This window comes from Danio aesculapii, chromosome 4 (assembly GCF_903798145.1).
Source record: "Danio aesculapii chromosome 4, fDanAes4.1, whole genome shotgun sequence".
Classification (NCBI taxonomy): domain Eukaryota; kingdom Metazoa; phylum Chordata; class Actinopteri; order Cypriniformes; family Danionidae; genus Danio; species Danio aesculapii.
In genome coordinates, this window is record NC_079438.1 from 9,537,757 (window position 1) to 9,565,487 (window position 27,731).

General features: G+C 39.3%; 9 non-coding genes across 9 annotated transcripts; 6 read left to right on the forward strand and 3 right to left on the reverse strand.

Annotated features, from left to right (window-relative positions):
- Positions 1–9,968: 9,968 nt before the first annotated feature.
- trnak-uuu (transfer RNA lysine (anticodon UUU)) lies at positions 9,969–10,041 on the forward strand. Its single transcript has one exon. It is a non-coding gene; the product is annotated as a tRNA-Lys (tRNA).
- A 715-nt stretch (positions 10,042–10,756) lies between these two features.
- trnas-cga (transfer RNA serine (anticodon CGA)) lies at positions 10,757–10,838 on the forward strand. Its single transcript has one exon. It is a non-coding gene; the product is annotated as a tRNA-Ser (tRNA).
- Positions 10,839–11,182: 344 nt separating this feature from the next.
- On the forward strand, positions 11,183–11,264 carry trnas-uga (transfer RNA serine (anticodon UGA)). The gene has a single exon. It is a non-coding gene; the product is annotated as a tRNA-Ser (tRNA).
- A 12,301-nt stretch (positions 11,265–23,565) lies between these two features.
- trnal-cag (transfer RNA leucine (anticodon CAG)) lies at positions 23,566–23,648 on the reverse strand. The gene has a single exon. It is a non-coding gene; the product is annotated as a tRNA-Leu (tRNA).
- A 94-nt stretch (positions 23,649–23,742) lies between these two features.
- trnam-cau (transfer RNA methionine (anticodon CAU)) lies at positions 23,743–23,815 on the forward strand. The gene has a single exon. It is a non-coding gene; the product is annotated as a tRNA-Met (tRNA).
- A 609-nt stretch (positions 23,816–24,424) lies between these two features.
- Positions 24,425–24,507, reverse strand: trnal-cag (transfer RNA leucine (anticodon CAG)). Its single transcript has one exon. It is a non-coding gene; the product is annotated as a tRNA-Leu (tRNA).
- A 94-nt stretch (positions 24,508–24,601) lies between these two features.
- trnam-cau (transfer RNA methionine (anticodon CAU)) lies at positions 24,602–24,674 on the forward strand. The gene has a single exon. It is a non-coding gene; the product is annotated as a tRNA-Met (tRNA).
- A 1,200-nt stretch (positions 24,675–25,874) lies between these two features.
- trnal-cag (transfer RNA leucine (anticodon CAG)) lies at positions 25,875–25,957 on the reverse strand. The gene has a single exon. It is a non-coding gene; the product is annotated as a tRNA-Leu (tRNA).
- Positions 25,958–26,051: 94 nt separating this feature from the next.
- Positions 26,052–26,124, forward strand: trnam-cau (transfer RNA methionine (anticodon CAU)). Its single transcript has one exon. It is a non-coding gene; the product is annotated as a tRNA-Met (tRNA).
- Positions 26,125–27,731: the final 1,607 nt, after the last annotated feature.

Here is a 27,731-nt window from a genome sequence, read left to right on the forward strand (position 1 = left end):
CGGGAGCTTGGAAGGGATGGGGAGGCGGGATGTGGATTTGGGTCTGTGCTTCCTGTAGCGACCCTGCGCTTGAGTTTGAAGGGGGGGCTGCGGGCCAAGCATGTGGTTGAGGATGAGCTTCTGGTGCCGCTAGCGGAGGCAAGCTCACGCTATACTGGCGGCTCGAAGGAACGAGTCCAGAGCCGGCGTGGAGTCCAACTTCCGGGGATTGAGATCTTACGTCATCTGGACTTGGAGCTCTCCCCAGACTCGCTGAAGGCCTGCTGCTGCGTCCGGGTCTGGAAGACGGGTTTCGATCCGGATGCTGGTATGGAGTTTTTTGGACCTGGCTGGATTTTTTCATGGCTTTGGAAGGTGGAGTGATGGAAGGAAGAGGTGCTCCGGATTGCAAGGCGTTATACATAGCCAGGAGGTCCGCCTTGGTGGTTCGGCGCGGAACGGTGATGCCTGCGCTGGCCAATGCTTGGCGGAGGTCGGAGACGGTGTTTATCCCTGTGGCTGGGACAGAGGACATGGCTGAGGCAAATGATGAGGCTGGAGAGGATTGCCTTCTGGGAGATGGAGATGGTGAGCCCCGTCGTGATCGGACAGCCGTGATTCTGGCTGAACGGCGGCCTCGAGGTGGAGCCGCGGGCTAAGCTGATGCGCTCTGCGGGGCTACGGAGCTCCGGCGGGAGATCTCAGAGGAGCCTCGGCAAGGAAGGCGTCGTCCTCTGCGAAGAGATTAATCTCAGACATTTCTGCGTCGAAGTTTGGATGCTAAAGTCGTAAGATGCTGCAGGTAAGACAGCTTTGGTATATATAGGGGTTTGGTCAAGAACTGATTGGATAATAGAATAATTGTCAATGACGTATTTGATACTGAAACTTCTGCACGTGCTCCTCCCGAAATTTGTTTATAAAACATCACTTATGGTGGAAGTTATTAACTGTTCAGCTCAGACAAATAGCAGAACTGAGAGAGCTAAGATAATTGTAAAAGCAGCAGAAAAGTATCTAGAGATGGAAGAGCTAACAGTAGAGAACATTAACGCAGCATTAATAACCGGGATATCAGACACTCAGTCAATATGTGGAGGTGGGCATTGATGATGTTATCCATCTTACAGTGGAATGCTAGGAGTTTAGTGGCAAATGGTCAAGAGTTAAAACTATATATTCAGTAGCAAACAATAAAACCAAACATTATATGCATACAGGAGTCTTGGTTGAAACCCTCAATTGCCTTTACAATATATGGATACACAGCAGTGCGTAAAGATAGAATTGGTGCAATGGGAGGTGGAGTAGTTACATTCATTCAAAACGGTATAAATTATAAAACTATTAATGGTGTTAATGAGCTCGAAGTTGTTATTATTGAAGTTTGGGTCAACAAAGCAAAAATAAAAGTAGTCAACTTATAAAATCCCTGTCAAAAAATTACTAGAGAAGTGCTGGAGGAAATTTGTGAGGTAGAAAACTCTAAACTGATAATATGTGGGGATTTCAATGCACATAGCTCATTATGGGGAAGTACAAAAACAGATAGCAACAGGGGTATCATAGAGGAGGTTATGGATGACAAACAATTAGTGTGTTTAATGTTTAAATGATGGAAGAGCCACAAGATACGATGTTACTCATGGCAGGGAATCAGCAATTGATCTTACTTTTGTTTCACAGCAACTGGCAGGAACGTGTATATGGGAAGTAAGCAGTAATACAATGGGCAGTGATCATTATCCAATTTGGACAAAATTAAGAAATCAAAATGCCAATTTATAAGATGGAAAACGAGAAAAGCTAATTGGCAACTGTTCAGTTTTAAAGCAAGCTGTAAACTGATTGAGGCCATGCCGAACATGAGTAACAATGTTGAGGAATTAAACAACATGATCACAAGCATAATACACGAGTCAGCAGAAGAAGTAATAGGTAAAACATCAGGGGCTAGGAAAAAGAAAATGGTACCATGGTGGACAGATGAGTGCAGAAGTGTAGTTAAAATAGAAATAAACCCTTCAAAGTTGTAAAGTTAAATCATACTTTTGACAATTTAATGGAATATAAAAGAGCACAGGCAAAAATCAAGAGAAACATTAAAGAAGCCAAAAGAAAATACTGGAGAGATTACTGCAGCAATATTGGGACAGAAATACACGTTAAGGAGATCTGGGGAATAATTAGAAAGATGGGTGGTGTAAGAATGGAATTTTCTCTACCAATATTAAGAAATAACAGAATTGAAGCAGTCACTAATGAAGACAAAGCTGATATGCTTGCAAAAGGTTTTGTAAAAATACATAGTTCACAGAATCTCTCACACGAGGAGCTAAATAATAGACAAAGGATCATTGAAGAAAATAAAGACGTTTTGGAGAAAAAAGTTGTAGGGGAGAGTCCATTAGAAGCTAATTTCACACTGTTTGAATTAAAGAGAGCACTGATAGGAGTTAAAAACACATCACCTGGGAAAGATGGAATAAGCTACAAAATGATTGATCAACTCTCTAATGTAGCAAAAACCTTAATAGTCGATCTTTATAATAAAATTTGGGAAAAGGGACAGTTGCCCAGAGTATGGAAACACTCAGTAATAATCCCAATAGGAAAACCTGGCAAAGACAAATCAGAGATCACAAGTTCTAGACCTATAGCCTTAACATCCAACTTATGTAAACTTATGGAGAGAATGATAGCCAAAAGGTTAATGTATTATTTAGAAAGCAGGGGAATAATTACACCTTATCAGAGTGGGTTCCGCAATGGAAGAACAACAATGGATCCGGTAGAAAGTCTAGAAAAGGAAATTAGAAAAGCACAAATAAATAGAGAATCAGTCTTGGCAACCTTTTTCGACATAGAGAAGGCGTATGATATGCTATGGAAAGAGGGATTGTTAATTAAACTGAATAATATGGGCGGAGGTGGTAAAATGTTCAATTGGATTAAAGATTTTTTAATGGAAAGAACCATAGAAGTTAGAAAAGGGAACAGGACATCAGGCACATATTCAGTAGAAAATGGCACTCCACAAGGAAGTGTGTGTAGCCCAGTTCTTTTTAATATAATGAAAAATGATGTTTTTGATGGAGTGGAACATAAGATAAACAGAAAACTATATGCAGATGACGGTGCATTATAGGTAAGGGGCCGCAGTATTGATAACTTACAGAACAGAATGCAGTCAGAAAATTAGTCAGGTTGAAAGATGGTCATTGGAGTGGGGATTTCATCTATCAGTGGAAAAAACTCAATTTATCTGTTTTTCCAAAAAAAAATAAATAAATAAATAAACCTTAAACTATATGGACAACATCTTAAACAAGCTAGTGATATAAGATATCTAGGGGTATGGTTTGACTGTAAGCTTACCTTCAAAAATCACGTTCAGAATATGATAGATACAATTTAAGAAAGCAATTAAAGTAAGTAAGCAATTAATAAATTGAAATGTTTGGCAGGATATAATTGGGGGGTAACAGGGTCATCTTTGAAAAAAGATATACATTGCCATAGTTCGTTCAGTATTTGATTAAGGAAGTGTAGTGTATAAATCAGCAGCAAAAACCATATTGGCTGAACTTGACAGGATGCAGGCCAAAGCACTTCGAATATGTTGCAGAGCTTTTAGAACCTCTCCAATCCCAGCAATGCAAGTTGAAACAGGGGAGATGCCATTAAATCTCAGGAGATTACAATTCTCTTTAACATATTGGGTAAATCTAAAAGAACAAGCAGCTACACACCCCACAAAAATGGTATTAAATGAATGTTGGGAATACGGTCGCAGTAATAGTAGAAGCTTTGGATGGAGCAGTAGCAAAGAGGCAGAAGAAATGGGGATCAGTACTATCTCTTGTAGTAAAAATAACTATAGAAGTACAATTCCACCTTGGTTGTTTTGTTTTCCTGTAATAAATCTGAAAATAAAGAAGGTAATTAAGTCAGAAAGAGAAAATTAAAATGTTAAGCAGTATTTAGAAATAATGTATAATGAAACAGTACAAATATATACAGATGCATCAAAAGAATCAACTGATAAAACTGGAGCGGCAGTATACATTCCCAAATATAGAGCAAAAATACAAAAACAAACCTCAAATCACCTCTCCATTTACTCTGCTGAAATGATGGCTATTATAATAGCACTACAATGGGTAGAGGAAGTCAAGCCATACAAACCAGTGATCTGTTCAGACTCAATGTCATCTCTGTTGAGTATCCAAAGTGGGAAATCTGCTTGCAGGCAGGATCTTTTAAACGAAGTACATCAGATAATATCAATAGTATGATCCTGCACAACTGGAGTGGCTGCACTTTCAGGACCGTACGTTTAGGACCGCATCTTTAGGACCCTAGTTTTTTGTGACATCGCCACCTACTGGATTGGATGACATTGTAAAACTGCATTTCTAGGACCGCATTTCTTTTCGGCAGCGCCACCTATTGGATTGGATGACATTGTAAAACTGCATTACTAGGACCGCATTTCTTTTCGGCAGCGCCACCTACTGGATTGGATGGCACGGTGAACTGCATTTCTAGGACCATATTTAACAATGCCACCTACCGAATTTAATTATATAGTGAAAACATCAGTTGCAGGACTGGATTCCCAGCGCCACCTACCTGATTGGATGATATAGCGGAGACTTTTAGGAGCTTCTTTTTTTTCAAATTGTGCTTTTTGATGAAAAACGTACCAGAAGTTAAAGTGTGAAACACCTGTTGTGGGTAACAATTTTAAATTAAAACAAATGAATTTACAGATAAAAAAAGAAATTAAAAATGTTTCTTAACTTTACACAAATGAAAAAAATAAGTGCCTTAAAAGACTTGCATTTCTTGAAAAATACTGTATATGGATGAATCCCCTTGGATTAAACTAATTAGCTCAGTACCAGGACAAATACATTGAAATCAAATATAATCAGCATATGCAGTAACTAATTTAAAACCAGTTTGTAAAGGATGTAGAGAGACATGACAGAGGATTTATTCAAGAATGTACATTTATTTAAACATCCACACACAACAGCCACAATAGCACAAAAAGCAGCATTCCTTTAGCTCCTGTGAATGAGAGAGGGAGAGAGAATCTATATATATATGTATCTATATCTATATATATATATATATATATAAATATAAATAAATAAACAAATAAAAAGTTGAACCATTTGTTATGCAATTAAATTTAAATTAATATTTATTATAAGTAATAAAAAATATATTTTACCATGTTTAACTGTAATATATATTTCTGGTTTAAACTTATGCACTGTTAGGAGAACCAAAAAGGACACCCAACTGCCAGCTGCAAATTTTTAGGTATATAAGAGCAATAGCCACCTATTGAATGGTCTCCCTTCTTTCCTAGATTTTTTGTCAATTTTTCGACTAAATTATTCTACTTCACTGAAATAGAGAACAAGCACTGATGGGTTAATGTAAATATCAGTAACAAAAAGTTTCTCTGAGCATTGTGTCAAAATAAATCATATTCTGACTTGTAATGATATTTTGTGCCAGAAAGGTAGACCTGCTCAGCATCATCTAAAGACAAACCCCTCAAGACCCCCAGAGCATGTTTGATGGCCTATGAAAAAATGATTCATTTAAATGAACTAATATACCACCACTGAACAGCAAATATCATTATACATGGGTCGATAAATGAGTAACACCCAGCATGCAATTTATATACAGTAGATTTTGTAAGTGCTTTATTTGGTCTGGCATACCTCTGGAAAAAGAACATCACAGATAAGCTGCACTTCATCTGTAAACCTCAGTTTTGTTGGTGTCCTGTGCAGTACGTCTTTAAGATAAGCAAAGGGATATCTTGCTCTTCCTCACTGTCTATGTAGACAGGCACCTGGAAAGATGCTTGCTTACGCAACCACTTAGAGGGCTTCCCGTTGAGTACACCCTATGGGCAAACAATGGTATAAAACAATTATTTAGAGAAACGTATTACACTAAAGACAAAGATGGATAAATGTGAAGATCGGTAAAGTACCGTCAAATGCTCCTCAGACCCCTTTAACTTTACAATAAAGTCGACAATTCTTTTTTCCTCTGTTGTGGAACAGCCTGAATGTGAAGTGGGATTTCCTCAGAGATGGCACACTTTTTTGGCACCCTGTACACTGGCTGAAGTTTTCCTTTGAGCAAGTTTCTGGCCTCATCGGTCCAGAAGGCAAACCGCTGATTAAAAATAACAAGATTAATCTAAAATACTGCATAGCTTTTCCCTACACTACATTACCTTACAGCTGCATATAGCATGAAACAACTATTGCAAATATTTCCTATTTATCTTAAGATGACGATGACAGTCATTATACTTTATTATACATTATCCAGCAAACACATATGATAACATCCAATATATATATATATATATATATATATATATATATATATATATATATATATATATATATATAAAATGGAAAACAGCACATGAAATTTTTCAAAAGTGTTACAGAGGTGCCATACCCTTCTATTTTGAAGTCTTATAATTCATGATGTGTCCATTTTCTTCAAGATGAAGAGTATACAAACAAACACTTAAAGTGAGAATTTTTTTCTAACATTTTCTCTAAATCAGGGGTGTCCAAACTTAGTCCTGGAGGGCCAGTGTCATGCAAATTTTAGTTCCAACCACAATCAAACACGCCTGGGCTAGCTAATCAAGCTCTTGCTAGGCTTTCTAGAAACATCTTTACAGGTGTGTTGAGGCAAGTTGGAGCTAAAATCTGCAGGACACCGGACCTCCAGGACCGTTTGGACATCGCTGCTTTAAACAAACTTACCTCCTGGAATTCAATTGCCACACCGGTCACAGAGCAAAGGGTATACTGCAATAGAAAAGATGGAAAAGCTTTTATTCACTGTGTTGACAAAGGCTTGTTTATACTTAGTTAAAACCTTAGACCTCACCATAAGCATAAAAACCCCACATTCATTACCACAGCTCTGGCGTGGCAAGCCCTAAAAGTAACAAAAAAAGATACAGATGAAAGCCACTGTCTATCTCTTGTAGTTATATTTGTTTGAAATAGCCATTTGTTTAGTCACAGCAACATCATGCCCAGTCTTCTCAGTCCAGTTTCCAGGATCAATTTGTTGTGCAAGATTTCTACAAAAAAAGAAAAGGATAAGAACGCAGGCTGAGAATATCAGTACAGTCTATAGGAACGTAGGCAAAATATACCAGTACAGCCTATAAGAACACAGGCAAAATACACCAGTATAGCCTATAGGAACATAGTCAAAATATATCAGTATAGCCTATAGGAATGCAGTCAAAATATATCAGTACAGCCTATAGGAATGCAGTCAAAATATATCAGTACAGCCTGTGTACTGTATCATACAGCATGTGTACTGTATCATACAGCATCTCTTCAATTCAGGCAGGGATCTCCCTTGTTGGATCGTTATATGCATCTTGAAAAAGAGAGAGCCTAATAGTTAGTGTATTTGGTAATTAAATAGCTGCATACTATGAATAATTTCTTAAGAATTAACAAATAGTTAGTTCATCACTTGCTAAGCATTAAATCTACAATAACAGACATTAGTAAGTAGTTTAAATACAGCTGCAGATGCTGTATTCTTTATTTATAATGCGATTCTTTTTTCAATAATGAAGTATTGCATTATTTACATACCAGTTATTTAAGAGTAATTGGTGCTTTAGTGATTAATGAACATGTATACATCTTATTTTTCAGGCATAGAGTAATAGTTACTCTGTTAATTAATAAATCTGGTATTAGCTCAACTTCTTAGTTTTGTGACCTAATCTAAAGTGTGGAATATTTATGATTTGTAGATCTCTTATAAATGACAAGGCTCAGTATCAAATGAAAAAAAAATCTTTGCTATTTTTAAGTAAGAATAATATTACATTTTAAAAATTAAATTTGATAAAACATCAAAATATCACTATTTCGCAATATGATAAAACATTTTTAATGTTATGCTGTGGTTTAAACTGTACAGTAATTTTATCTTTAGACTGCAAAGATTTGTTTTTTATTTGATTTTGTAAAGTTTTATTTTTTATTGTTTTGTTTTAATCACTGTCATTCATTTGCTTAAATAATACTTAATTTTGTAATTAAACAAAAATAATGAAATGAAACAAATAATTAACAAATACAAAAAAACAAGCAAGCACATCATAGAGGTGCTATTAATTCAAGAATACAGCTAGCATTTGTAACTGTATTTATAAACTGCTTAACTATGTCTATTAATGTAGATTTAATGCTAAACAAATAATAAAGTAATAAGTTAACCATTTGTTAATGCTTAATAATTTATAGTATGCAGTTTTTATAAAGTGTTACCCAACAGTTTGAGATAACCTCAGCGAAAATATTCCTATAGTTTGTTTTCAATTATATTGCCATCACTTCATATTGGCCAGGTAGATAGACATTAACGTGCCTACACAATAAACATAGATATTAATGTGTAGACATAATACATGATAATAAGACTCTATATGGTCAAGGCCTGATTTATACTTGGCTAATGTGATAAAACAATGAGTAGAAGACGTTTTCACACTTTTACAGAAAAATATAGGTAAATCTGAAACATCTCACACATCAACGTACTTTTTATAATGATTAGCCGTTAAGTCAACACGCCATTAAATCAACAGTTTCATTAAACCATGGCCACGAATTGAGAACGTTGTAATATTTAATACAATTAGAAAATGTATTCCCAATTCGTGGGAATAATTGATTAATAGTTAGCAGCTCTCATTTTACCTGTGTAAACTTCTCCACACTCAATATTATTAGATTTTCTTCTGGAAAAAAATCGTCGCATATCGTAACATAACTTTCCACAATTTTTGTCCGAGACCCTTGAAACTGGGGTAAATCGTGCGGGCTAATCGGGCATTTTTGCATAAACTTTGCACAGTATAAAACAATAACAGTACAAAATAAACACCTTCTTTTACAGTTTAAAATAAAACCTAAAAGAAAATCGGTACTCACATTATTCTTGCCATCCATGTCGTCCATCTTATTAGAGCGTCTATGATCTAATCCGGCAGGTGGCGATGTCACAAAAAACTAGGGTCCTAAAGATGCGGTCCTAAACGTACGGTCCTGACAGTGCAGCCACTCCAGTTGTGCAGGATCACCCTTCTCGCTGAAGAAGCCCGCGACTCCTGAGGGACTGCTGTGGGACGAATATTTGATGGTTGTGTTTCCTGTGTCCGTCGTTCCTCCTGCTGTTCCAATGCAGCAGCTGCTTCTCTTAAAAGCTGGCTTACCGTTTTTTCCATTTTATTCCTTTTAATAAACGTAACAGTAACGTTAGTAACTCTCGCTGTCAAAACCCGGCTTTGCGGCTTCTCCCCTCGAGCTGTGGAAACACTCGACGTCACTTAAATACGCCCCTCCCACTAATTACCATAGGCTTTGCATACAGGTTGACGTTGAAAATGAAATCGTAAATGAAAACTGAAATGAAAAAGTGTCAATAAAAGGAAAGCTTAAATTTACATTTTAATTTGAATTTTGTCACTATTATAGCGTGAACATTAATAACATGCTTTGTAAAAATTGTGTTTGCATTTTGTTTTTCAGTTTGGCTTTTCATTTTAATATTGGCAGTCTTGACGCGGAAATGCAGTGAAAATTAAATCTTAAATTGGAAACTTTATTTTAATTATCAATTTGACAGGGACGATGTGTTGTCAAAGTGAAAATAAAAATTAAATAATTTCATTTCGATTTCAATTTTGGCAGATATTTTGCGAACAGTGTTTTAAAATAAAATTGTTAATCTGATTTTCATTTTCATTTCAAATGTTTATTTGATTTATTTAAAATTGGCAGGATTTAACTTCCATAGGTCTGTGCTGTGATGAGAAAGTGTTGTCGGGGGGCAAGGGTCTTGCAGAGGGCCAACTTCGCAAACAGGTGCTTCTGCAGACAGGAGCCCGGATAGCTCAGTCGGTAGAGCATCAGACTTTTAATTTGAGGGTCCAGGGTTCAAGTCCCTGTTCGGGCGAAGGCCTGTCTGTTTGTCAGAGACCTTGTTGTTATTTTCATATCACTTAGTGGCTGTCCATTGTGGTGTGGCCTGCGAGAGCACGTTGCTCTGAATTCAGATCATCAGCTTGTGTGGAAAGAGTGCCCATGAAGTTAGCTGAGTGTGTTAGATTAGAGAGCTGTGCTGTCCCTGCTTCCCAGAGATTTTACGGAAAAGTTGCACAAGAGCTAGTGCACCTTCCTGTACCCCCTTTGACCCTGTGCTTGGTTGCCACCTCAGCAGGAGAGAGAAAGCAGACGTCTGTAGTTGTGGCCGAGAGGTTAAGGCGATGGACTAGAAATCCATTGGTGTTTCCCCGCGCAGGTTCGAATCCTGCCGACTACGCTGTTTTGCACGTCCACTTATGTTGTTGTTCTCTTTTCTTTCAAGCCTCCTATACGTAATTGCAATCCTCCTCTGCATCTCACAAACAAGCCCCTGTCACTTAGTGACCAGGCAGCTGTGGGTGAGCGACAGTGGTTTGCCGCGACCGTACAGTGATTCGTACTCTGTGTTGTGGCCAGAGAAATCCCAGTTTGAATCCCGGTCACAGCAGCGCGTACCTGTTTACGGAAAGCCATGCTGGGCTGAGTTTTTCGTCACCTCAGGCCACGGCTGGATTTCTCACCCTAACCTCTACTGTATCTAGTGTTGCCCACATCCGGCCAACAGAGCGGAAGAGTCAAGGCCTGGTGTGGTCGTGGCTGAGAGGTTAAGGCGATGGACTCGAAATCCATTGGGGTCTCCCTGCGCAGGTTTGAACCCTGCCGACTACGTCGGTTGGTATTTCCGCAAAGTCCACATGCTGTTTTTGCTCATTGCCCCCTAACGGAAATGCCGTCCTCCTCTGAATCTCGCAAACAAACCAGTGTCCCTTAGTGTTCAGGCAGCTGCAGAGCTTATCGGTGAGCGAGCGGTGTGCCGTGATCGTATTGTGGTCAGTACTCTGCGTTGTGGCCGCAGCAACCCCGGTTCGAATCCGGGTCTCGGCAGCGTGTTCCTGTTAACTGCGAGCAATGCTTGTGCCGCTTTTTACAACCTCAGGCCATTTATGCCCCAACTGTGCTGCGTTCAATGTTGCCCACATTCAGCAGAAAAAGTCAACAGGCTGCCACCATGCGTAGTCGTGGCCGAGAGGTTAAGGCGATGGACTTGAAATCCATTGGGGTCTCCCCGCGCAGGTTCGAACCCTACCGACTACGGAACAGCCAGCTGCTTTTGCTTTTTCTCTCTGTGAGAGGAACTGTGGCTTTTGCAACGTTTGGTTGCGGGCCTGCGTTTAATCCCATATTGAATAATTCAAGTCCAGCGACTAGTCGCAATTTAGCTTTTTTTTGTAGTCCCTACACTCTGATGTTGCCTAGAGAAACGTTCAATAAATCGACAGCAACATCTTGTACGGCTCATCAAGATTGGGATTTGATAGTTTTTTTTCCAAGTCGCCCAGTCCTTTTTGGCTGTCCCTTTGTGGCACATTTTCCCCACTCAATCTACCTCTGGAGAGTTGCTTTATGCACAGCTCTTTTCAAGACTGATGCTAGCACAGTTCCAAAAGGCCCAGGCGAAATGCGCTTTTGGCCATGCTTTTGGACCATGGCTTTGGTAACACCTAATGACTTCAAGGTCTTTCATGGTGCAGCTCAGCAGTGGCATGGCACAGCTCTGAAACGCCGTTTCCTGGAGGACGACTGCATCTGTTTTTTTTAAGAGGACGCAGGTCTGTGCTGTGATGAGAAAGTGTTGTCGGGGGGCAAGGGGCTTGCAGAGGGCCAACTTCGCAAACAGGTGCTTCCGCATACAGGAGCCCGGATAGCTCAGTCGGTAGAGCATCAGACTTTTAATCTGAGGGTCCAGGGTTCAAGTCCCTGTTTGGTCGAAGGCCTGTCTGTTTGTCAGAGACCTCGTTGTTCTTTTCATATCACTTGGTGCCTGTCCAATGTGGTGTGCCCTGCGAGAGCACGTTGCTCTGAATTCAGATCATCAGCTTGTGTGGAAAGAGTGCCCATGAAGTTAGCTGAGTGTGTTAGATTAGAGAGCTATGCTGTTCCTGCTTCCCAGAGATTGTACGGAAAAGTTGCACAAGAGCTAGTACACCGTCCTCTACCCCTGTTGACCCTGTGCTTGGTTAGTACTTGGATGGGAGACCGCCTGGGAATACCAGGTGCTGTAAGCTTTTTGAATTCCTTCATTTGGCAAAAAAATGTATAAATAAATAAATTTAAAAAAGAGGTAAACTATTGAGGAGTCAATGGCATTGTTTCTGTCGGTGCTGTGTCAAGGCAAGCTGAGCGGCGCTCGGCTCCTGGTGCTGCGCCTAATTTTTAAATAGCCAACTCTTGACGGCTGCTCTCGCTTACGGCCATACCACCCTGAGCACGCCCTCTAGTGTGAGTTACAGTTGTTGCACAGCAGGAAGTGTGAGGTGGCAGAAGGAAGAGAGAGGCTCTTCCATTTTGGCAGTTTTGTTTTTTATTTTTTGTTTTTGTATTACAAAGTTTACTTTAATTGTTTTTTCAGTTAAAGATTTTTTTCACTAACCCCAAACAGTAACACTGTTTTGGGGTTAGAAAACAACAAAATGGACACAATGGAGAAAGAGAATGGACAGGACACAAACGGAACAAGGAACAGAGAACAAGGAAATGCTACAAATAGGATTGAAAGGACTCTAAATGAAGATAATGGAGAAAACAGCAAGGAGACATGGGCAACAGTTGTCTCAAAGAAAAAAGAAGGAAAAGGAGGTGGTCAAGAAAAGAAAGGAGAACTACAATCAAATGCAAGTATTGAAAGCGAAAAGAATATTGAAGGACAAAGGAATGATTCAAGTCAGAAACAACAAATGCTGAACAAACTAAAGAAGCAAGCAAGATATCAAAGAGACTACAAGAAGGAAGCCACACTAACAATGATGGTAAGAGAAATTGAAAACTCAACTATAAATAACATAATCAAAGCAGTGGAAGACAAAGTCGGGATTGGCAAATTATTTGGACTGAGACGGAAAAACAACAATGAATTTGAGCTGACAATGGAAAGTGAAAAAGAATGCGAGATATTGATGAATGGACTGATGATTAATGGAGAAGAATGTGAGATGAAAAAGTGCAATAGTGTGCAACAGAAAAAATGGTATCTTTTCTGAACTTGCCCAGTTACATACAGGATGAGGAGATACAACAAAAACTGAGTAATTGGGCAGTAACTCCTATACTTCCTATAAGAAGAAAATATCATCCGGGAACAATGGTGGCAGACGGAACACGCTTTGTAAATGTAAAATTTCCCAAAGAAGTTAAATCTTTACCATACAATGTTGGCTTTGTGACAGAAGAAGGCATACAATATTTCAGAGTGATACACGATAATCAACTGAAAATGTGCAGACTTTGCTCCAGTACAGAGCATGAGAAGAAAGACTGCCCAAACTTCACGTGCAGAAGATGTCTTCAGCAGGGGCATTATGTGCGGGACTGCGAAGTTCCGCAGTGCCAGGGCTGCGAGAGGGCATCAACAAGATGTAACTGTGAAAAAGAGGAGGAAATTGAAAGGATGGAAATACAAGTGTCACTTGATAATACGGCAACAGAAAGGAAGGAGGACAAAACTGGAGAAGAAAACAATACAGAAGAGGACAGATATGAGGAAGAGGATAAAGGAATGGAACTGGGAGAAGGAGCAGACGAGGAGGAAGGAGAACCAAATAATGGACAATTTGATGAAGAACAATATGATGAAGGCGCTATAGAACTGAACAATGAAGAGAGACAGGAGAAGAAAAGGACTGAGGACAATGAAACAAGAGCACTAAATGAGGTAAGAGGAATGGATTTTGAAAGGGGGAATTATGGACTGGAAAAAAAAGAAAAAGGTAAAAAGATAAAAGATTTAAAATCAAGATCTAAAAGTGGCTTAAACATTGAACTGGTTCTACAACGGCAGAAAATGAGAAGAGAAGAGATTAAAGAAAGAATGGAAAGGAAAAAATTTGAAAAAGGAGATGCAAGAAACATTTGTTTAAGTGACAGTGACTCAGAATGAATGGTGGTTATTGGTTTATCCAATAATTATCCTAATGAGTAATGTATGTGTGGTATCACTGAATGTAAGAGGATTGTCAAAATGTGAAAAGTTCGAAAGATTAACGTGTTTGACAAAAAAAGTGTGATATATTATGTTTACAAGAGACAAAGTGGGAAGATGAGATTAAAAATGAAATGAGAAAATTGTGGAATGGGGAAATATTTAGTAATGGAGATATAGAAAAGAAAAGAGGGGTAGCAATTTTGATAAAAAGAGGGATTTTTGAAAAAGTAGAATTAGACTATAAAGACACAGACGGAAGAATTATAATTGTAAAAGTTATGTATAATGGGAAAAGTTTTAGAGTATGCAACATACATGCACCAAATGAGGAAAAGGAGAAATATAACTTTTATAAGGAAATAGATAAGTTAATAGATAAGAATGAAAACATATTTATTTTAGGAGATTTTAATATTGCCATGCAAAGAATAGATAAAGATGACTCAATGGATTTTAGAACAGACAGAGGAAGGAATGAACTACAGAATTTAATGAGGAAATGTGATTTGGTAGATGTATGGAGAGAGCAAAATGGTATGAAAAGAGAATATTCAAGAAGACAAATTGTAAATAGGATTTTAAAGCAAAGTAGAATTGACTTGTTTTTATGTAAGAAGAAAGAAGTACAATATGTTAACAAAGTTTTCTACAAAACCTATAGTGAGAGTGATCATGATTTTTTATGGATAACGATGAATTTTAATGAGATTGAAAAGGACCAGGAGTGTGGATACTCAACACTGAGTTGTTCAAAATAGAAATGTATAAAATGGAAATAGAAAATATAATAATCAATAGTGTGAATGATGAAATGTTTGAAACAGAAACAAGTTTATGGTGGGATAATCTGAAAAATAGAATAAAAGAATACTCAATAAATATATCAGAAAAAAGACAAAAGGCCAAAAAATTCAAGGAAAATCAAATTAGAAAAGAATGGGATGAAGAAATGAGTAAAGTAAATGGGATAAATGTTGACAAAATAATAGAATTACAGGAAAAGCTGAAGAAAATCGAAGAAGAAAAGTGTAAGGGAGTAATTATTAGAAGCAGAGCTAAAGACATTGTAGAAGGAGAAAGAAGTACAAAATACTTTTATGAATTAGAAAAAACAAGACAGAGAGCAGCTACAATCAAATGTATAAAAACACAAGATGGGAAAACTGTAGAGGACAAAGAGGGAATTTTAAAGGAAACTAGACGATTTTATAAGGAATTATTTACAGAAAATGGAGTAGTTTTAAATGATGAAAATTTCTTATTAGATAAAATAACAGTAAAAATAAATAAAGAGGACGAGGAAATGTGCGAGAGTGAGATAACAGATTTAGAAATAGAACCAGCTATTGATCAGTTGAGAAATGGGAAAAGTCCAGGAATAGATGGACTACCAGTTGAGTTTTATAAAGTTTTTTAAAAATGTTTTAAGTCCTATTTTAAATATAATATACAGTGATATTTATGAAAAAGGGGAGTTAACTAATAGTATGAAGAAAGGAATGGTTAAAATGATTTATAAAAGAAATGGAGACAAGGAAGACTTAAAAAATTATCGACCCTTAAGTATGCTGAACACAGACTATAAAATTTTAGCGAAAGTCTTAGCTAACAGATTGAAAGTAGTTGTACCAAACATAATCCAAACAAATCAAGCATATGCGGTTCTAAAAAGAGACATAACGGATGTCATAAACAATATAAGAGACACAATCTGGTATATGAGAGAGGAAAAAGAAACAGGATATATAATTAGTGTAGATTTGGATTCAGCTTTTGATAGAGTGGAACACAAATATATGATGAATGTAATGGAGAGATTTGGTTTTGGAAAAAGATATTTACAATGGATAAAATGTTTATATGCAGATATAACAAGCTGTATAAAAGTAAATGGTTTTTTAACTAAAGATTTTAAAGTAACAAGATCGATAAGACAAGGGTGTCCAATGTCAGCACTACTATACACACTTGTATCTGAAACATTGGGGTTAGCAATTGATAATGAAAAGCAAATACCAGGATTATGTGTAAAAGGAACAGAGTTAGAACAAAAAATATTTCAATATGCTGACGATACCACTTTAATACTAAAAGATATTAAAAGTATTGAAAAAGCAGAGGAAATTTTAAACAGATATTGTAAAGGAACAGGAGCAAAAATTAATAAGGAAAAAAACGAAATACATGAGAATAGGAAAAACAAAGGTTTTACCAGAAAAAATCCAATTTAAAGAGGAGAAAACCAATATGAAGATTTTAGGTATAAGGGTTGGTGAAAATGAAAATGAAACAAGGGATTTAGTGTGGGAGGAAGTTTTAAAAGGAATGGAAAAAAGATTACATTTCTGGAAATGAAGAGGTTTGTTTTTAAAGGGGAAAGTTTTAGTTTTAAATTCCTAATTTTTATCAAAAATGTGGTATGTTTTAGGTACAGTGAGTTTGCCAATGAGTGTATATAAGAAGATAAAAGCTATTGTTTTAGATTTTATATGGGACGGGAAACCTTCCAAGATAGCTTATGATACCATAATTGGTAAAGTAGAAGAAGGGGGGTTCGGTTTAATCGATCCACTTATCAGAATGAAAAGCATACGAATAAAAACTGTAAATAAATACTGGAAAGAAGAAAAACACGTATGGAAAGATGCGATGACATATTTTTTAAATAAATGTGGGGAAATGCAAGAATATATATTATGGATGAAGCCCAAAGAGAATATGATGAATGGGATTCCAGAATTCTATAAAGAAGTTATCAAGGCATGGGGAGATTTTAGAAAGCATATTGATTGTACATTTAGTAAAGAAGAGATTTTAAAGCAACCGCTGTTTTTAAATTATTACATTAAAAAAGGGAATTACACTATTTTTTATAAGAAATGGTATTATGCAGGAATAAACCAAATTAAAGATATATTATATGAAGTGATACCTGGTTATGTACAGGTGCAAGTAATAAAAGATGCAATAATAGAAAACTATGAAAACGAAACTAAAGGAGTTATTGAAAATCAATTGAATAACTTGAAAAACAATATACCAAAAGAATGGAAAGAAATGATAGAAAATAATTTGGATATGCACAGCGATGAAGGAAGGGTGATTAACTTTAAAGAAAATCAATATGCTTTCAAAGATGGTATACTGAAGATGTTCTATTCATGTTTATGTAAAGACGTGTTTGTTATACCCAAAGCAGAAGAGTACTGGAAAAGATTATATCCCAATATAGAAACAAAGGAAATATGGCAAAATCTGAGAGCTTGGTGGAAAAGTCCAATTTTAGAGAATTTTGATTATATTTTAAGGCAAAACTGTTTATTAAGTGAAATGAGATTGTGTAAAATAGGTTTGGCAAATGATGCAAGATGTAAAGTTTGTAATGAAGAAGATGAAGGTATACTACATTTGTTTTTCAAATGCAAAGAGTTAAAATGTTTTATTGGAAAAATTAAAGAAATGATAAATGAAATGGGGATTGAAAAACAGGTTGTTGATGAGGAATGGGAAACATTATTTTTATTTGGTTGTAAAACAGAAGGTAAAAATACAAGGTTCATTAATTTCATTTTAACAGTTGCAAGAATTGTGATATGGAATAGAAGGAATGCTGTTAAACAGAAGAATGGCAAAATATCTGTGTGTAAATTGTTTAAAAGAAAAATGTCTGTACTGCTTAATGCTCTTTTCTATTATTGTAACACGAATGACAAGATTGATGTATTTGAAAAAGACTTTTTATGTGGGAATATATATGTTCAAATGGCTTTATATAATGTACATGTATTATTACCTGAATGTAATTGTTTTTAATTTTTGATATAAAATAAAGAAAAAATAAAAAAATCTCATCTGAACTCGGAAGCAAAGCAGGGTTGGGCCTGGTTAGTACTTGGATGGGAGACCGCCTGGGAATACCAGTTGCTGTAAGCTTTTTGAATTCCTTCATTTGGCAAAAAAATTAACAAATACATTTTTTTAAAAAAGAGGTAAACTATTGAGGGGCCAAGGGCATTGTTTCTGTCGGTGCTGTGTCAAGGCAAGCTGAGCGGCACTCGGCTCCTGGTGCTGCGCCTATTTTTAAATAGTCAACTCTTGACTGCTGCTCTCGCTTACGGCCATACCCCCCTGTGCATGTGTGATAGTGGTACATTCCAGGAAGTGTTTGGCTGCAGTTGGTGAGAGAGGCTCACCACATTTTCTTCTGTTTAGTTTTATTTTTGACTTAAATACATTTTTGTTAAAGTTTTTTTGAGTTTGTTTAGTTTATCCTCCCAGCAGCGTGAGCTGTTCGGGAGGAGTGTTTTTTATTCCTATTTTTTTTGGAAATGGACGGATCTACGGTGACAGACCTGGCAATGGCGGACGGATTTGAGAAGGCAAATGACAATGGACTGGACAGACGACAACGAGAAACAAACCGATCGGAGAAGGAAGCAAGGAAAAGGATTTATCTAAAAGAAGCAACTGTAACGGTGGATATGGGACAAACAACTGAGGTGAGAGCAATGGATTTAATTAAAGCAGTGACAGAGAGGATTGGGGATGGAAAGATTTTGGCTGTAAGACCAAAACAAAACAAGGAGTATGAAGTAACACTTGAAAGAGAGGAAGATGCTGATGTGTTAACAGACGGATTGACTATAAAAGGAATAAACTGTACAGTAAAGAGGCTACAAAACCGCGATTATGTTGTCTCCTTCATGCATCTGCCTGTCTATGTTGCTGACATAGATATTTTAGACTAATTGGATCATTGGGGAGTTTGTTCCATTTCAAAAATTAAAAGAAGGTTTTATCCGGGCACGGATATTGAAGATGGGACGAGGTTTGTTAAAACCAGATTCCCCAAAGAAGTGGCGTCCCTCCCGTACAGCACAAGAATAGAGACAGCAGAAGGACCACAATACTTTAGGGTGATGCACAGCCATCAGGTGAAAACTTGCAGACTGTGCATGAGCCCAGATCATGTGGTGAAAGACTGTCCAGATTTTAAGTGTTATAAGTGCGAGGAAAAGGGGCATTTTGCAAGGGATTGCGATGCGGTGAAGTGCCCGGATTGTAATAAGGTTTTAAATAAATGTGAATGTTGGATGGGGGAAGAGGAGGAGGAGGTAGAGCAGCGGGTAGACAGACAGATGTATGAAGGAGACAATATACAGTCAGAGGACAAAACAACAACACAAGACAGAAGAACAGAATCTAAAAGTGAAAAACTACAAGAGAATGAGGCTAATGGAAAGGACAGAGTCACTGAACAGGAAGGGACAACATGGACACAAATGGATATGACTGACAGTTTAAGGAATGTTTTGGAAGCAGCAGAATTGAGCAATTCGAATAATAAAGACTTACAACAAGGACAACAGGAAGACATATTTTGGACACAAATGGACATGACAGACAGTTTTCAAAAGGCATTGGACACAGTGGAGACAAAAGAACAAAGTAATGAGGAGCAAACCGAGTTAGAGGAACATTTACAAAAGGAGGGAAACAAAGAGACACAGGTGAAATCATCAAAAAGAAGAAGATCGATAAAGATAAAACCTAATTTAGAGACTGCTAGGAAAAAACTGCTAAAAGATGAAGAAATCGAATGCGAAAATAAGTATGAGTTGCTAAAGGGCCTGGAAGAGATGGACTGAGATGATGGTTTTTATGAATGTTTTTATCTTATTTATGGTTTTAGGAATTGTGTCTTTTAATGCAAGAGGGCTTTTAGACATCAGAAAATTTGAAAAAGTGAAAGAAATGTGTAAACGAGAAGATGTGATTTTATTACAAGAGACAAACTGGAAGGAAGAATACATGAAGGAAATAAGAAAAAGGTGGAGTGGGGAGATTTTATACAATAATGGGGATGGGAGGCTGGGGAGAGGAGTTGCAATTTTAATAAAAGAAAAACAGTGGGGTTTTATGTAAAACAATCTATAATGACAAAGAGGGGAAGTGTATGATATGTGAAATGGAGTATGAGAAGAAAAAAGTAATTATGGTGAACGTTCATGCCCCAACAGAGGAGAACAGAAAGAAAGAGTATTTTAATGTACTAAGAGATTATTTAAAGAAACATGAAAGAGTTATTATCATGGGGGATTTTAACACTGTTTTTAGTAAATTAGAAATGGCTGAGGGAATGGTTTTTAAAACGGATAAGGGAAGAAAAGAACTGAAAATATTGATGGAGGAAATAAATTTAATTGACATATGGAGAGAAAGGAATGAACAGACAAAAGAGTACTCAAGAAGACAGTTAGTGGGGAATTTTTTTTGTCAGACAAGAATTGATTTTATTTTATGCACAAGAAATGTGGAAGGGTTTATAAGCAAGATCAAATATGAAGAAACAAGTCTGAGTGACCATAAGCCAATTTTTATGAATCTAGACTGGAGTAATGTGAAAAGAGGGCCAGGGGTATGGGTTTTAAACACAGCGGTTTTAAAGAATGAAGACTATGTTTTGAGTATAAAGGAAATTATTCAAAAGGAAAAAGGGAATGAAATTTATAATGAGGACAAAAGAATGTGGTGGGAGAATGTGAAACATTTAGTTAAAAAGTTTACAATAAAATACTGTAGACAGTTACAAAATTGTAAAAAAATATAAGGAAAAGGAGCTGAAAGAAAAACTAGAAAACGAATTGAAAAATGAGAATGGAAAAGATATACAAAAGATAAAAGAACTGGAAGGAAGACTGAAAGAAATGGAGGAGGAGAAATTTGAAGGTGCAAGGTTAAGAAGCAAAGCCAAATTTACAGTGGAGGGGGAAAAGTGCACTAGATGTTTCTTTGATCTAGAGAAGAGAAGAGGGAAGGCAGAAATGATTAAAGAAATAAGGAGCAAAAATGGGAACATAGTAGAACAAAATGAGGAGATTTTGGAAGAAATAAGATCATATTATGAGAAATTGTTTTGCACAGAGGGAGTAAAAGAAAAAGAAAAAAGGGAATTGCTAAAGCTAATCAAATCAAGAGTAGAAGAAAAAAGAGAATGTGACAAGGAGGTAAGAGAGGAAGAAATAAAAAGAGCAATTAGTGAATTGAACAAAAAGAAAAGTCCAGGAATTGATGGGTTGGGAAGTGAATTTTATATTGTTTTTAAAGATATTTTATCTAGTATTTTAAAGGAAGTAAATGATGAGATTTTTGAGATTGGTGGGGTAAATAAAAGAATGGGGATGGGCTTAATGAAGATGATATACAAAGGAAAGGGGGATAAAGTAGATTAAAAAAATTATAGACCTATAACAATGCTCAACACTGATTTGAAGATTTTAGCAAAAGTTTTAGCTAACAGACTAAAGGAAGTGATGCCAAGCATAATTAAAACAAACCAAGCATATTCACCTTATTCCGCCCCGCCCACTTTTAATTCTTCGCTCTTCCGCATTTTGTCATCCAACGGTACGCTGACACAGTACATCAGATGATAGTTTCAGAAGTTTTTACATAGTGTATAGTTAGAAAAATGGCATTTAATGTTAGTTCAGTTAATGTTTTGAGCTGGGAGTACGGTGAAACCTCGGTACAACGATCAGATGGTCTCATATTGCCCCATCCATCTTCACCGTTAATGTAGGTAGACGACATGAAAAAGTGGCCAGAGGTAACTTACGGGGATATTTTTAATTACTTTGTCCTGTCACAATGAGTATATGGAGCGTCTATGAAAAATTATAAAAGTACCGAAGCCTACCAATATTTGCATAGTGGGAAAGTGGGTCGTGTTCTATTACACAGCGAGGGTGACCCTTTTTAAAACCAAATGTGCACCCCAGCCAGTCGAGCAGTCCATGCCACTCAGCGTGGTTGCTACTTAGTAAGCAGGGATCAGTGGAGACTACAGGATGTTCGTGCATAGCTGGTTTAGGAAGGTCCTGTAGCCACGCAGCCTCTATGTTATGGAAGGTAAGTAAATAATACAAATTTTTATGATTTTGTATGTATGGTCATGTCTTGTCACGTTTGTGTTAACATAAGTAAGCTATTAATGTATAACAGTATGCTAACGTATTTTCATCATAACACACAGCGGCTGACTTGGTTACCATCTGCAAACTAAGTATCTTGTCAAATCTCTTAATTTGTGAGGTAAAAGGTAAGTGCTGTAAGGTAAGTAAATGTTTAACATCTCCTGAGTCTGAAGCAAAGATGGCAAGATGCTTTTTTGACGTGAATCCATCAAATGTCATGACTTGACGTTGTAAGAGGATTAGCCGAAAAGCCCTGCGAATCCCATTGAATTAAAAATAAACGGCAGTGTACTTTATTACCTTCCGTGCCGTTTATGCTTCCCGGGGGCAAAAAGGCTACAGCTCCCCTCGCGGGCATGCGGCGTGACGTTCCAATAACATTTCCTGAGTCTGAAGCCATGATGGCAAGATGCTCCCATTCCTGTCACTTTATCGCTTGACGTTTGACGTGGATCCGTCAAATGTCATGACTTGACGTTGTAAGAGGATTAGCCGAAAAGCCCTGCGAATACCATTGAATTAAAAATAAACGGCATCTCAGGACATTCCACTACATGGCATACCAAGACAATTCTTTTGATCCCGTTTCGGTGCACTTGCTTTAAAGCCCACGTCCATTGTTTTGAACACATGCTTTTCCGAGCTGCTGTGGACAATGCCTTGAAGTTGCGCAATCGCCTCAAATCTTGCAGTCTACAGTGCCCATTAACGCTGCCAGGGCCACTGCTACGCTGCGTAAATTGTGGCGCAAAGAGATTGATGCGGCACTTTGTCAGTGTTACTGTATCACTCGGACATGGCGCCAGAGGGTTAAATACTTGAGCCTGAGATCTCAGCTGTGCAACAGCCACGTCCTCACAGTGAGAGCATGAGCTGTCCGCGGGCACTGCATCGACATGCTGGACCCCCAGACCTGTGATGCGATACTCGTGCCCATCATCCGGAGATAGGAACTACCGCATCCAGAAACGCACATTCAGAACAGCGTCTTGAAAAAGACGCGTTGATTGACTGACACGGCTTTTTTTCTTCTCTTTCCCACAAAGAGTCAAATGTTATGACTTGACGTTGTAAGAGAATTAGCCGAAAAGCCCTGCGAATCCCATTGCCTTAAAAATAAACGGCATCTCAGGACATTCCACTACATGGCATTCCAAGGAAATTCTTTTGATGCCCTTTCGATGCACTTGCATTAAAGCCCATGTCCATTGTTTTGTTCACATGCTTTTCCGAGTTGCTGTAGACAATGCCTTGATGTTACGCAAATGCCTCAAAACTTGCAGTCTACAGTGCCCATTAAGGTTGCCAGGGCCACTGCTATGCTTTGTAAACTGTGACGCAAAGAGATTGATGCGGCGCTTTGTCAGTGTTACTGTATCACTCGGACATGGCGCAAGAGAGTTAAATACTTGAGCCTGAACGCACAGCCAAAGATTTGGTTTGTCAGAAGTGGGATTCGAACCCACGCCTCCAGGGGAGACTGCGACCTGAACGCAGCGCCTTAGACCACTCAGCCATCCTGACACGCACACTAAGCTGGAGCTGTCTCCTAGGAGCCACATCGCAGCACCATGACATGGAAGCTGGTGTTTCACAGCTTGTCCAGCTCCAGCAGTCCGCCTCGTTGGCGCAGTAGGCAGCGCGTCAGTCTCATAATCTGAAGGTCGTGAGTTCGAGCCTCACACGGGGCAAGGTGGTACCTTTTGGCACACGGGAGCACTTAGGTGACTGGGCGGCGTACTTTATTGCCTTCCGTGCCATTTATGCTTCCCGGGGGCAAAAAAGGCTACAGCTCCTCTGGAGGGCATGCGGCGTGACGTTCCAAGAACATCTTCTGAGTCTGAAGCCATGATGGCAAGATGCTCCCATTCCTGTCACGTTATCGCTTGACGTTTGACATGCATCCGTCAAATGTCATGACTTGACCTTGTAAGAGGATTAGCCGAAAAGCCCTGCGAATCCCATTGAATTAAAAATAAATGGCATCTCAGGACATTCCACTACATGGCATACCAAGACAATTCTTTTGATCCCCTTTCGATGCACTTGCATTAAAGCCCATGTCCATTGTTTTGTTCACATGCTTTTCCGAGTTGCTGTAGACAATGCCTTGATGTTACGCAAATGCCTCAAAACTTGCAGTCTACAGTGCCCATTAAGGTTGCCAGGGCCACTGCTATGCTTTGTAAACTGTGACGCAAAGAGATTGATGCGGCGCTTTGTCAGTGTTACTGTATCACTCGGACATGGCGCAAGAGAGTTAAATACTTGAGCCTGAACGCACAGCCAAAGATTTGGTTTGTCAGAAGTGGGATTCGAACCCACGCCTCCAGTGGAGACTGCGACCTGAACGCAGCGCCTTAGACCACTCGGCCATCCTGACACGCACACTTAGCCGGAGCTGTCTCCTAGGAGCCACATCGCAGCACCATGACATGGAAGCTGGTGTTTCACAGCTTGTCCAGCTCCAGCAGTCCGCCTCGTTGGCGCAGTAGGCAGCGCGTCAGTCTCATAATCTGAAGGTCGTGAGTTCGAGCCTCACACGGGCCAAGGTGGTACATTTTGGCACACGGGAGCACTTAGGTGACTGGGCGTCGTACTTTATTGCCTTCCGTGCCATTTATGCTTCCCGGGGGCAAAAAAGGCTACAGCTCCTCTGGAGGGCATGCGGCGTGACGTTCCAAGAACATCTCCTGAGTCTGAAGCCATGATGGCAAGATGCTCCCATTCCTGTCACGTTATCACTTGACGTTTGAAGTGCATCCGTCAAATGTCATGACTTGACATTGTAAGAGGATTAGCCGAAAAGCCCTGCGAATACCATTGAATTAAAAATAAACGGCATCTCAGGACATTCCACTACATGGCATACCAAGACAATTCTTTTGATCCCGTTTCGGTGCACTTGCTTTAAAGCCCACGTCCATTGTTTTGAACACATGCGTTTCCGAGTTGCTGTGGACCATGCCTTGATGTTGAGCAATCGCCTCAAATCTTGCAGTCTACAGTGCCCATTAACGCTGCCAGGGCCACTGCTACGCTGTGTAAATTGTGGCGCAAAGAGATTGATGCGGCACTTTGTCAGTGTTACTGTATCACTCGGACATGGCGCCAGAGGGTTAAATACTTGAGCCTGAGATCTCAGCTGTGCAACAGCCACGTCCTCACAGTGAGAGCATGAGCTGTCCGCGGGCACTGCATCGACATGCTGGACCCCCAGACCTGTGATGCGATACTCGTGCCCATCATCCGGAAATAGGAACTACCGCATCCAGAAACGCACATTCAGAACAGCGTCTTGAAAAAGACGCGTTGATTGACTGACACGGCTTTTTTTCTTCTCTTTCCCACAAAGAGTCAAATGTCATGACTTGACGTTGTAAGAGAATTAGCCGAAAAGCCCTGCGAATCCCATTGCCTTAAAAATAAACGGCATCTCAGGACATTCCTCTACATGGCATTCCAAGGAAATTCTTTTGATGCCCTTTCGATGCACTTGCATTAAAGCCCATGTCCATTGTTTTGTTCACATGCTTTTCCGAGTTGCTGTAGACAATGCCTTGATGTTACGCAAATGCCTCAAAACTTGCAGTCTACAGTGCCCATTAAGGTTGCCAGGGCCACTGCTATGCTTTGTAAACTGTGACGCAAAGAGATTGATGCGGCGCTTTGTCAGTGTTACTGTATCACTTGGACATGGCGCAAGAGAGTTAAATACTTGAGCCTGAACGCACAGCTAAAGATTTGGTTTGTCAGAAGTGGGATTCGAACCCACGCCTCCAGGGGAGACTGCGACCTGAACGCAGCGCCTTAGACCACTCGGCCATCCTGACACGCACACTTAGCCGGAGCTGTCTCCTAGGAGCCACATCGCAGCACCATGACATGAAAGCTGGTGTTTCACAGCTTGTCCAGCTCCAGCAGTCCGCCTCGTTGGCGCAGTAGGCAGCGTGTCAGTCTCATAATCTGAAGGTCGTGAGTTCGAGCCTCACACGGGGCAAGGTGGTACCTTTTGGCACACGGGAGCACTTAGGTGACTGGGCGGCGTACTTTATTGCCTTCCGTGCCATTTATGCTTCCCGGGGGCAAAAAAGGCTACAGCTCCTCTGGAGGACATGCGGCGTGACGTTCCAAGAACATCTTCTGAGTCTGAAGCCATGATGGCAAGATGCTCCCATTCCTGTCACGTTATCGCTTGACGTTTGACGTGCATCCGTCAAATGTCATGACTTGACGTTGTAAGAGGATTAGTCGAAAAGCCCTGCGAATCCCATTGCCTTAAAAATAAACGGCATCTCAGGGCATTCCACTACATGGCATACCAAGACAATTCTTTTGATCTCGTTTCGGTGCACTTGCTTTAAAGCCCACGTCCATTGTTTTGAACACATGCTTTTCCGAGCTGCTGTGGACAATGCCTTGATGTTGCGCAATCGCCTTAAATCTTGCAGTCTACAGTGCCCATTAACGCTGCCAGGGCCACTGCTACGCTGCGTAAATTGTGGCGCAAAGAGATTGATGCGCCACTTTGTCAGTGTTACTGTATCACTCGGACATGGCGCCAGAGGGTTAAATACTTGAGCCTGAGATCTCAGCTGTGCAACAGCCACGTCCTCACAGTGAGAGCATGAGCTGTCCGCGGGCACTGCATCGACATGCTGGACCCCCAGACCTGTGATGCGATACTCGTGCCCATCATCCGGAGATAGGAACTACCGCATCCAGAAACGCACATTCAGAACAGCGTCTTGAAAAAGACGCGTTGATTGACTGACACTGCTTTTTTTCTTCTCTTTCCCACAAAGAGTCAAATGTCATGACTTGACGTTGTAAGAGAATTAGCCGAAAAGCCCTGCGAATCCCATTGCCTTAAAAATAAACGGCATCTCAGGACATTCCTCTACATGGCATTCCAAGGAAATTCTTTTGATGCACTTGCATTAAAGCCCATGTCCATTGTTTTGTTCACATGCTTTTCCGAGTTGCTGTAGACAATGCCTTGATGTTACGCAAATGCCTCAAAACTTGCAGTCTACAGTGCCCATTAAGGTTGCCAGGGCCACTGCTATGCTTTGTAAACTGTGACGCAAAGAGATTGATGCGGCGCTTTGTCAGTGTTACTGTATCACTCGGACATGGCGCAAGAGAGTTAAATACTTGAGCCTGAACGCACAGCCAAAGATTTGGTTTGTCAGAAGTGGGATTCAAACCCACGCCTCCAGGGAAGACTGCGACCTGAACGCAGCGCCTTAGACAGCTTAGACCGATTCCTGACAGTCCCTCCATAGAACCCCTGAGATCCAGGGTCGGAGACTCTCTTCTCTCCAAGAGGAGGTTAAAAGCCATAGTTTCTTTTATGCATGTTTTATCAGAGCACTTAGGTATTGATACAGCTCAGAGACTTACAAGTGGAAGAGATTACGCTGCAAGTTGGCTGGGTGACTTCTAAGTGGTAGGGACTTTTGCAACAAGTAGGCTGGGTTTACGATTGGTGTAGCTGTAGTAGACGTTAATAAAAATCTAGCGGTTGGGGCAGCCTTTGAAACCAGGGGAACACCCCACGGCCTCTGTGATTGCGGCCCCTTAAACTCAACACACTCCAGAGTG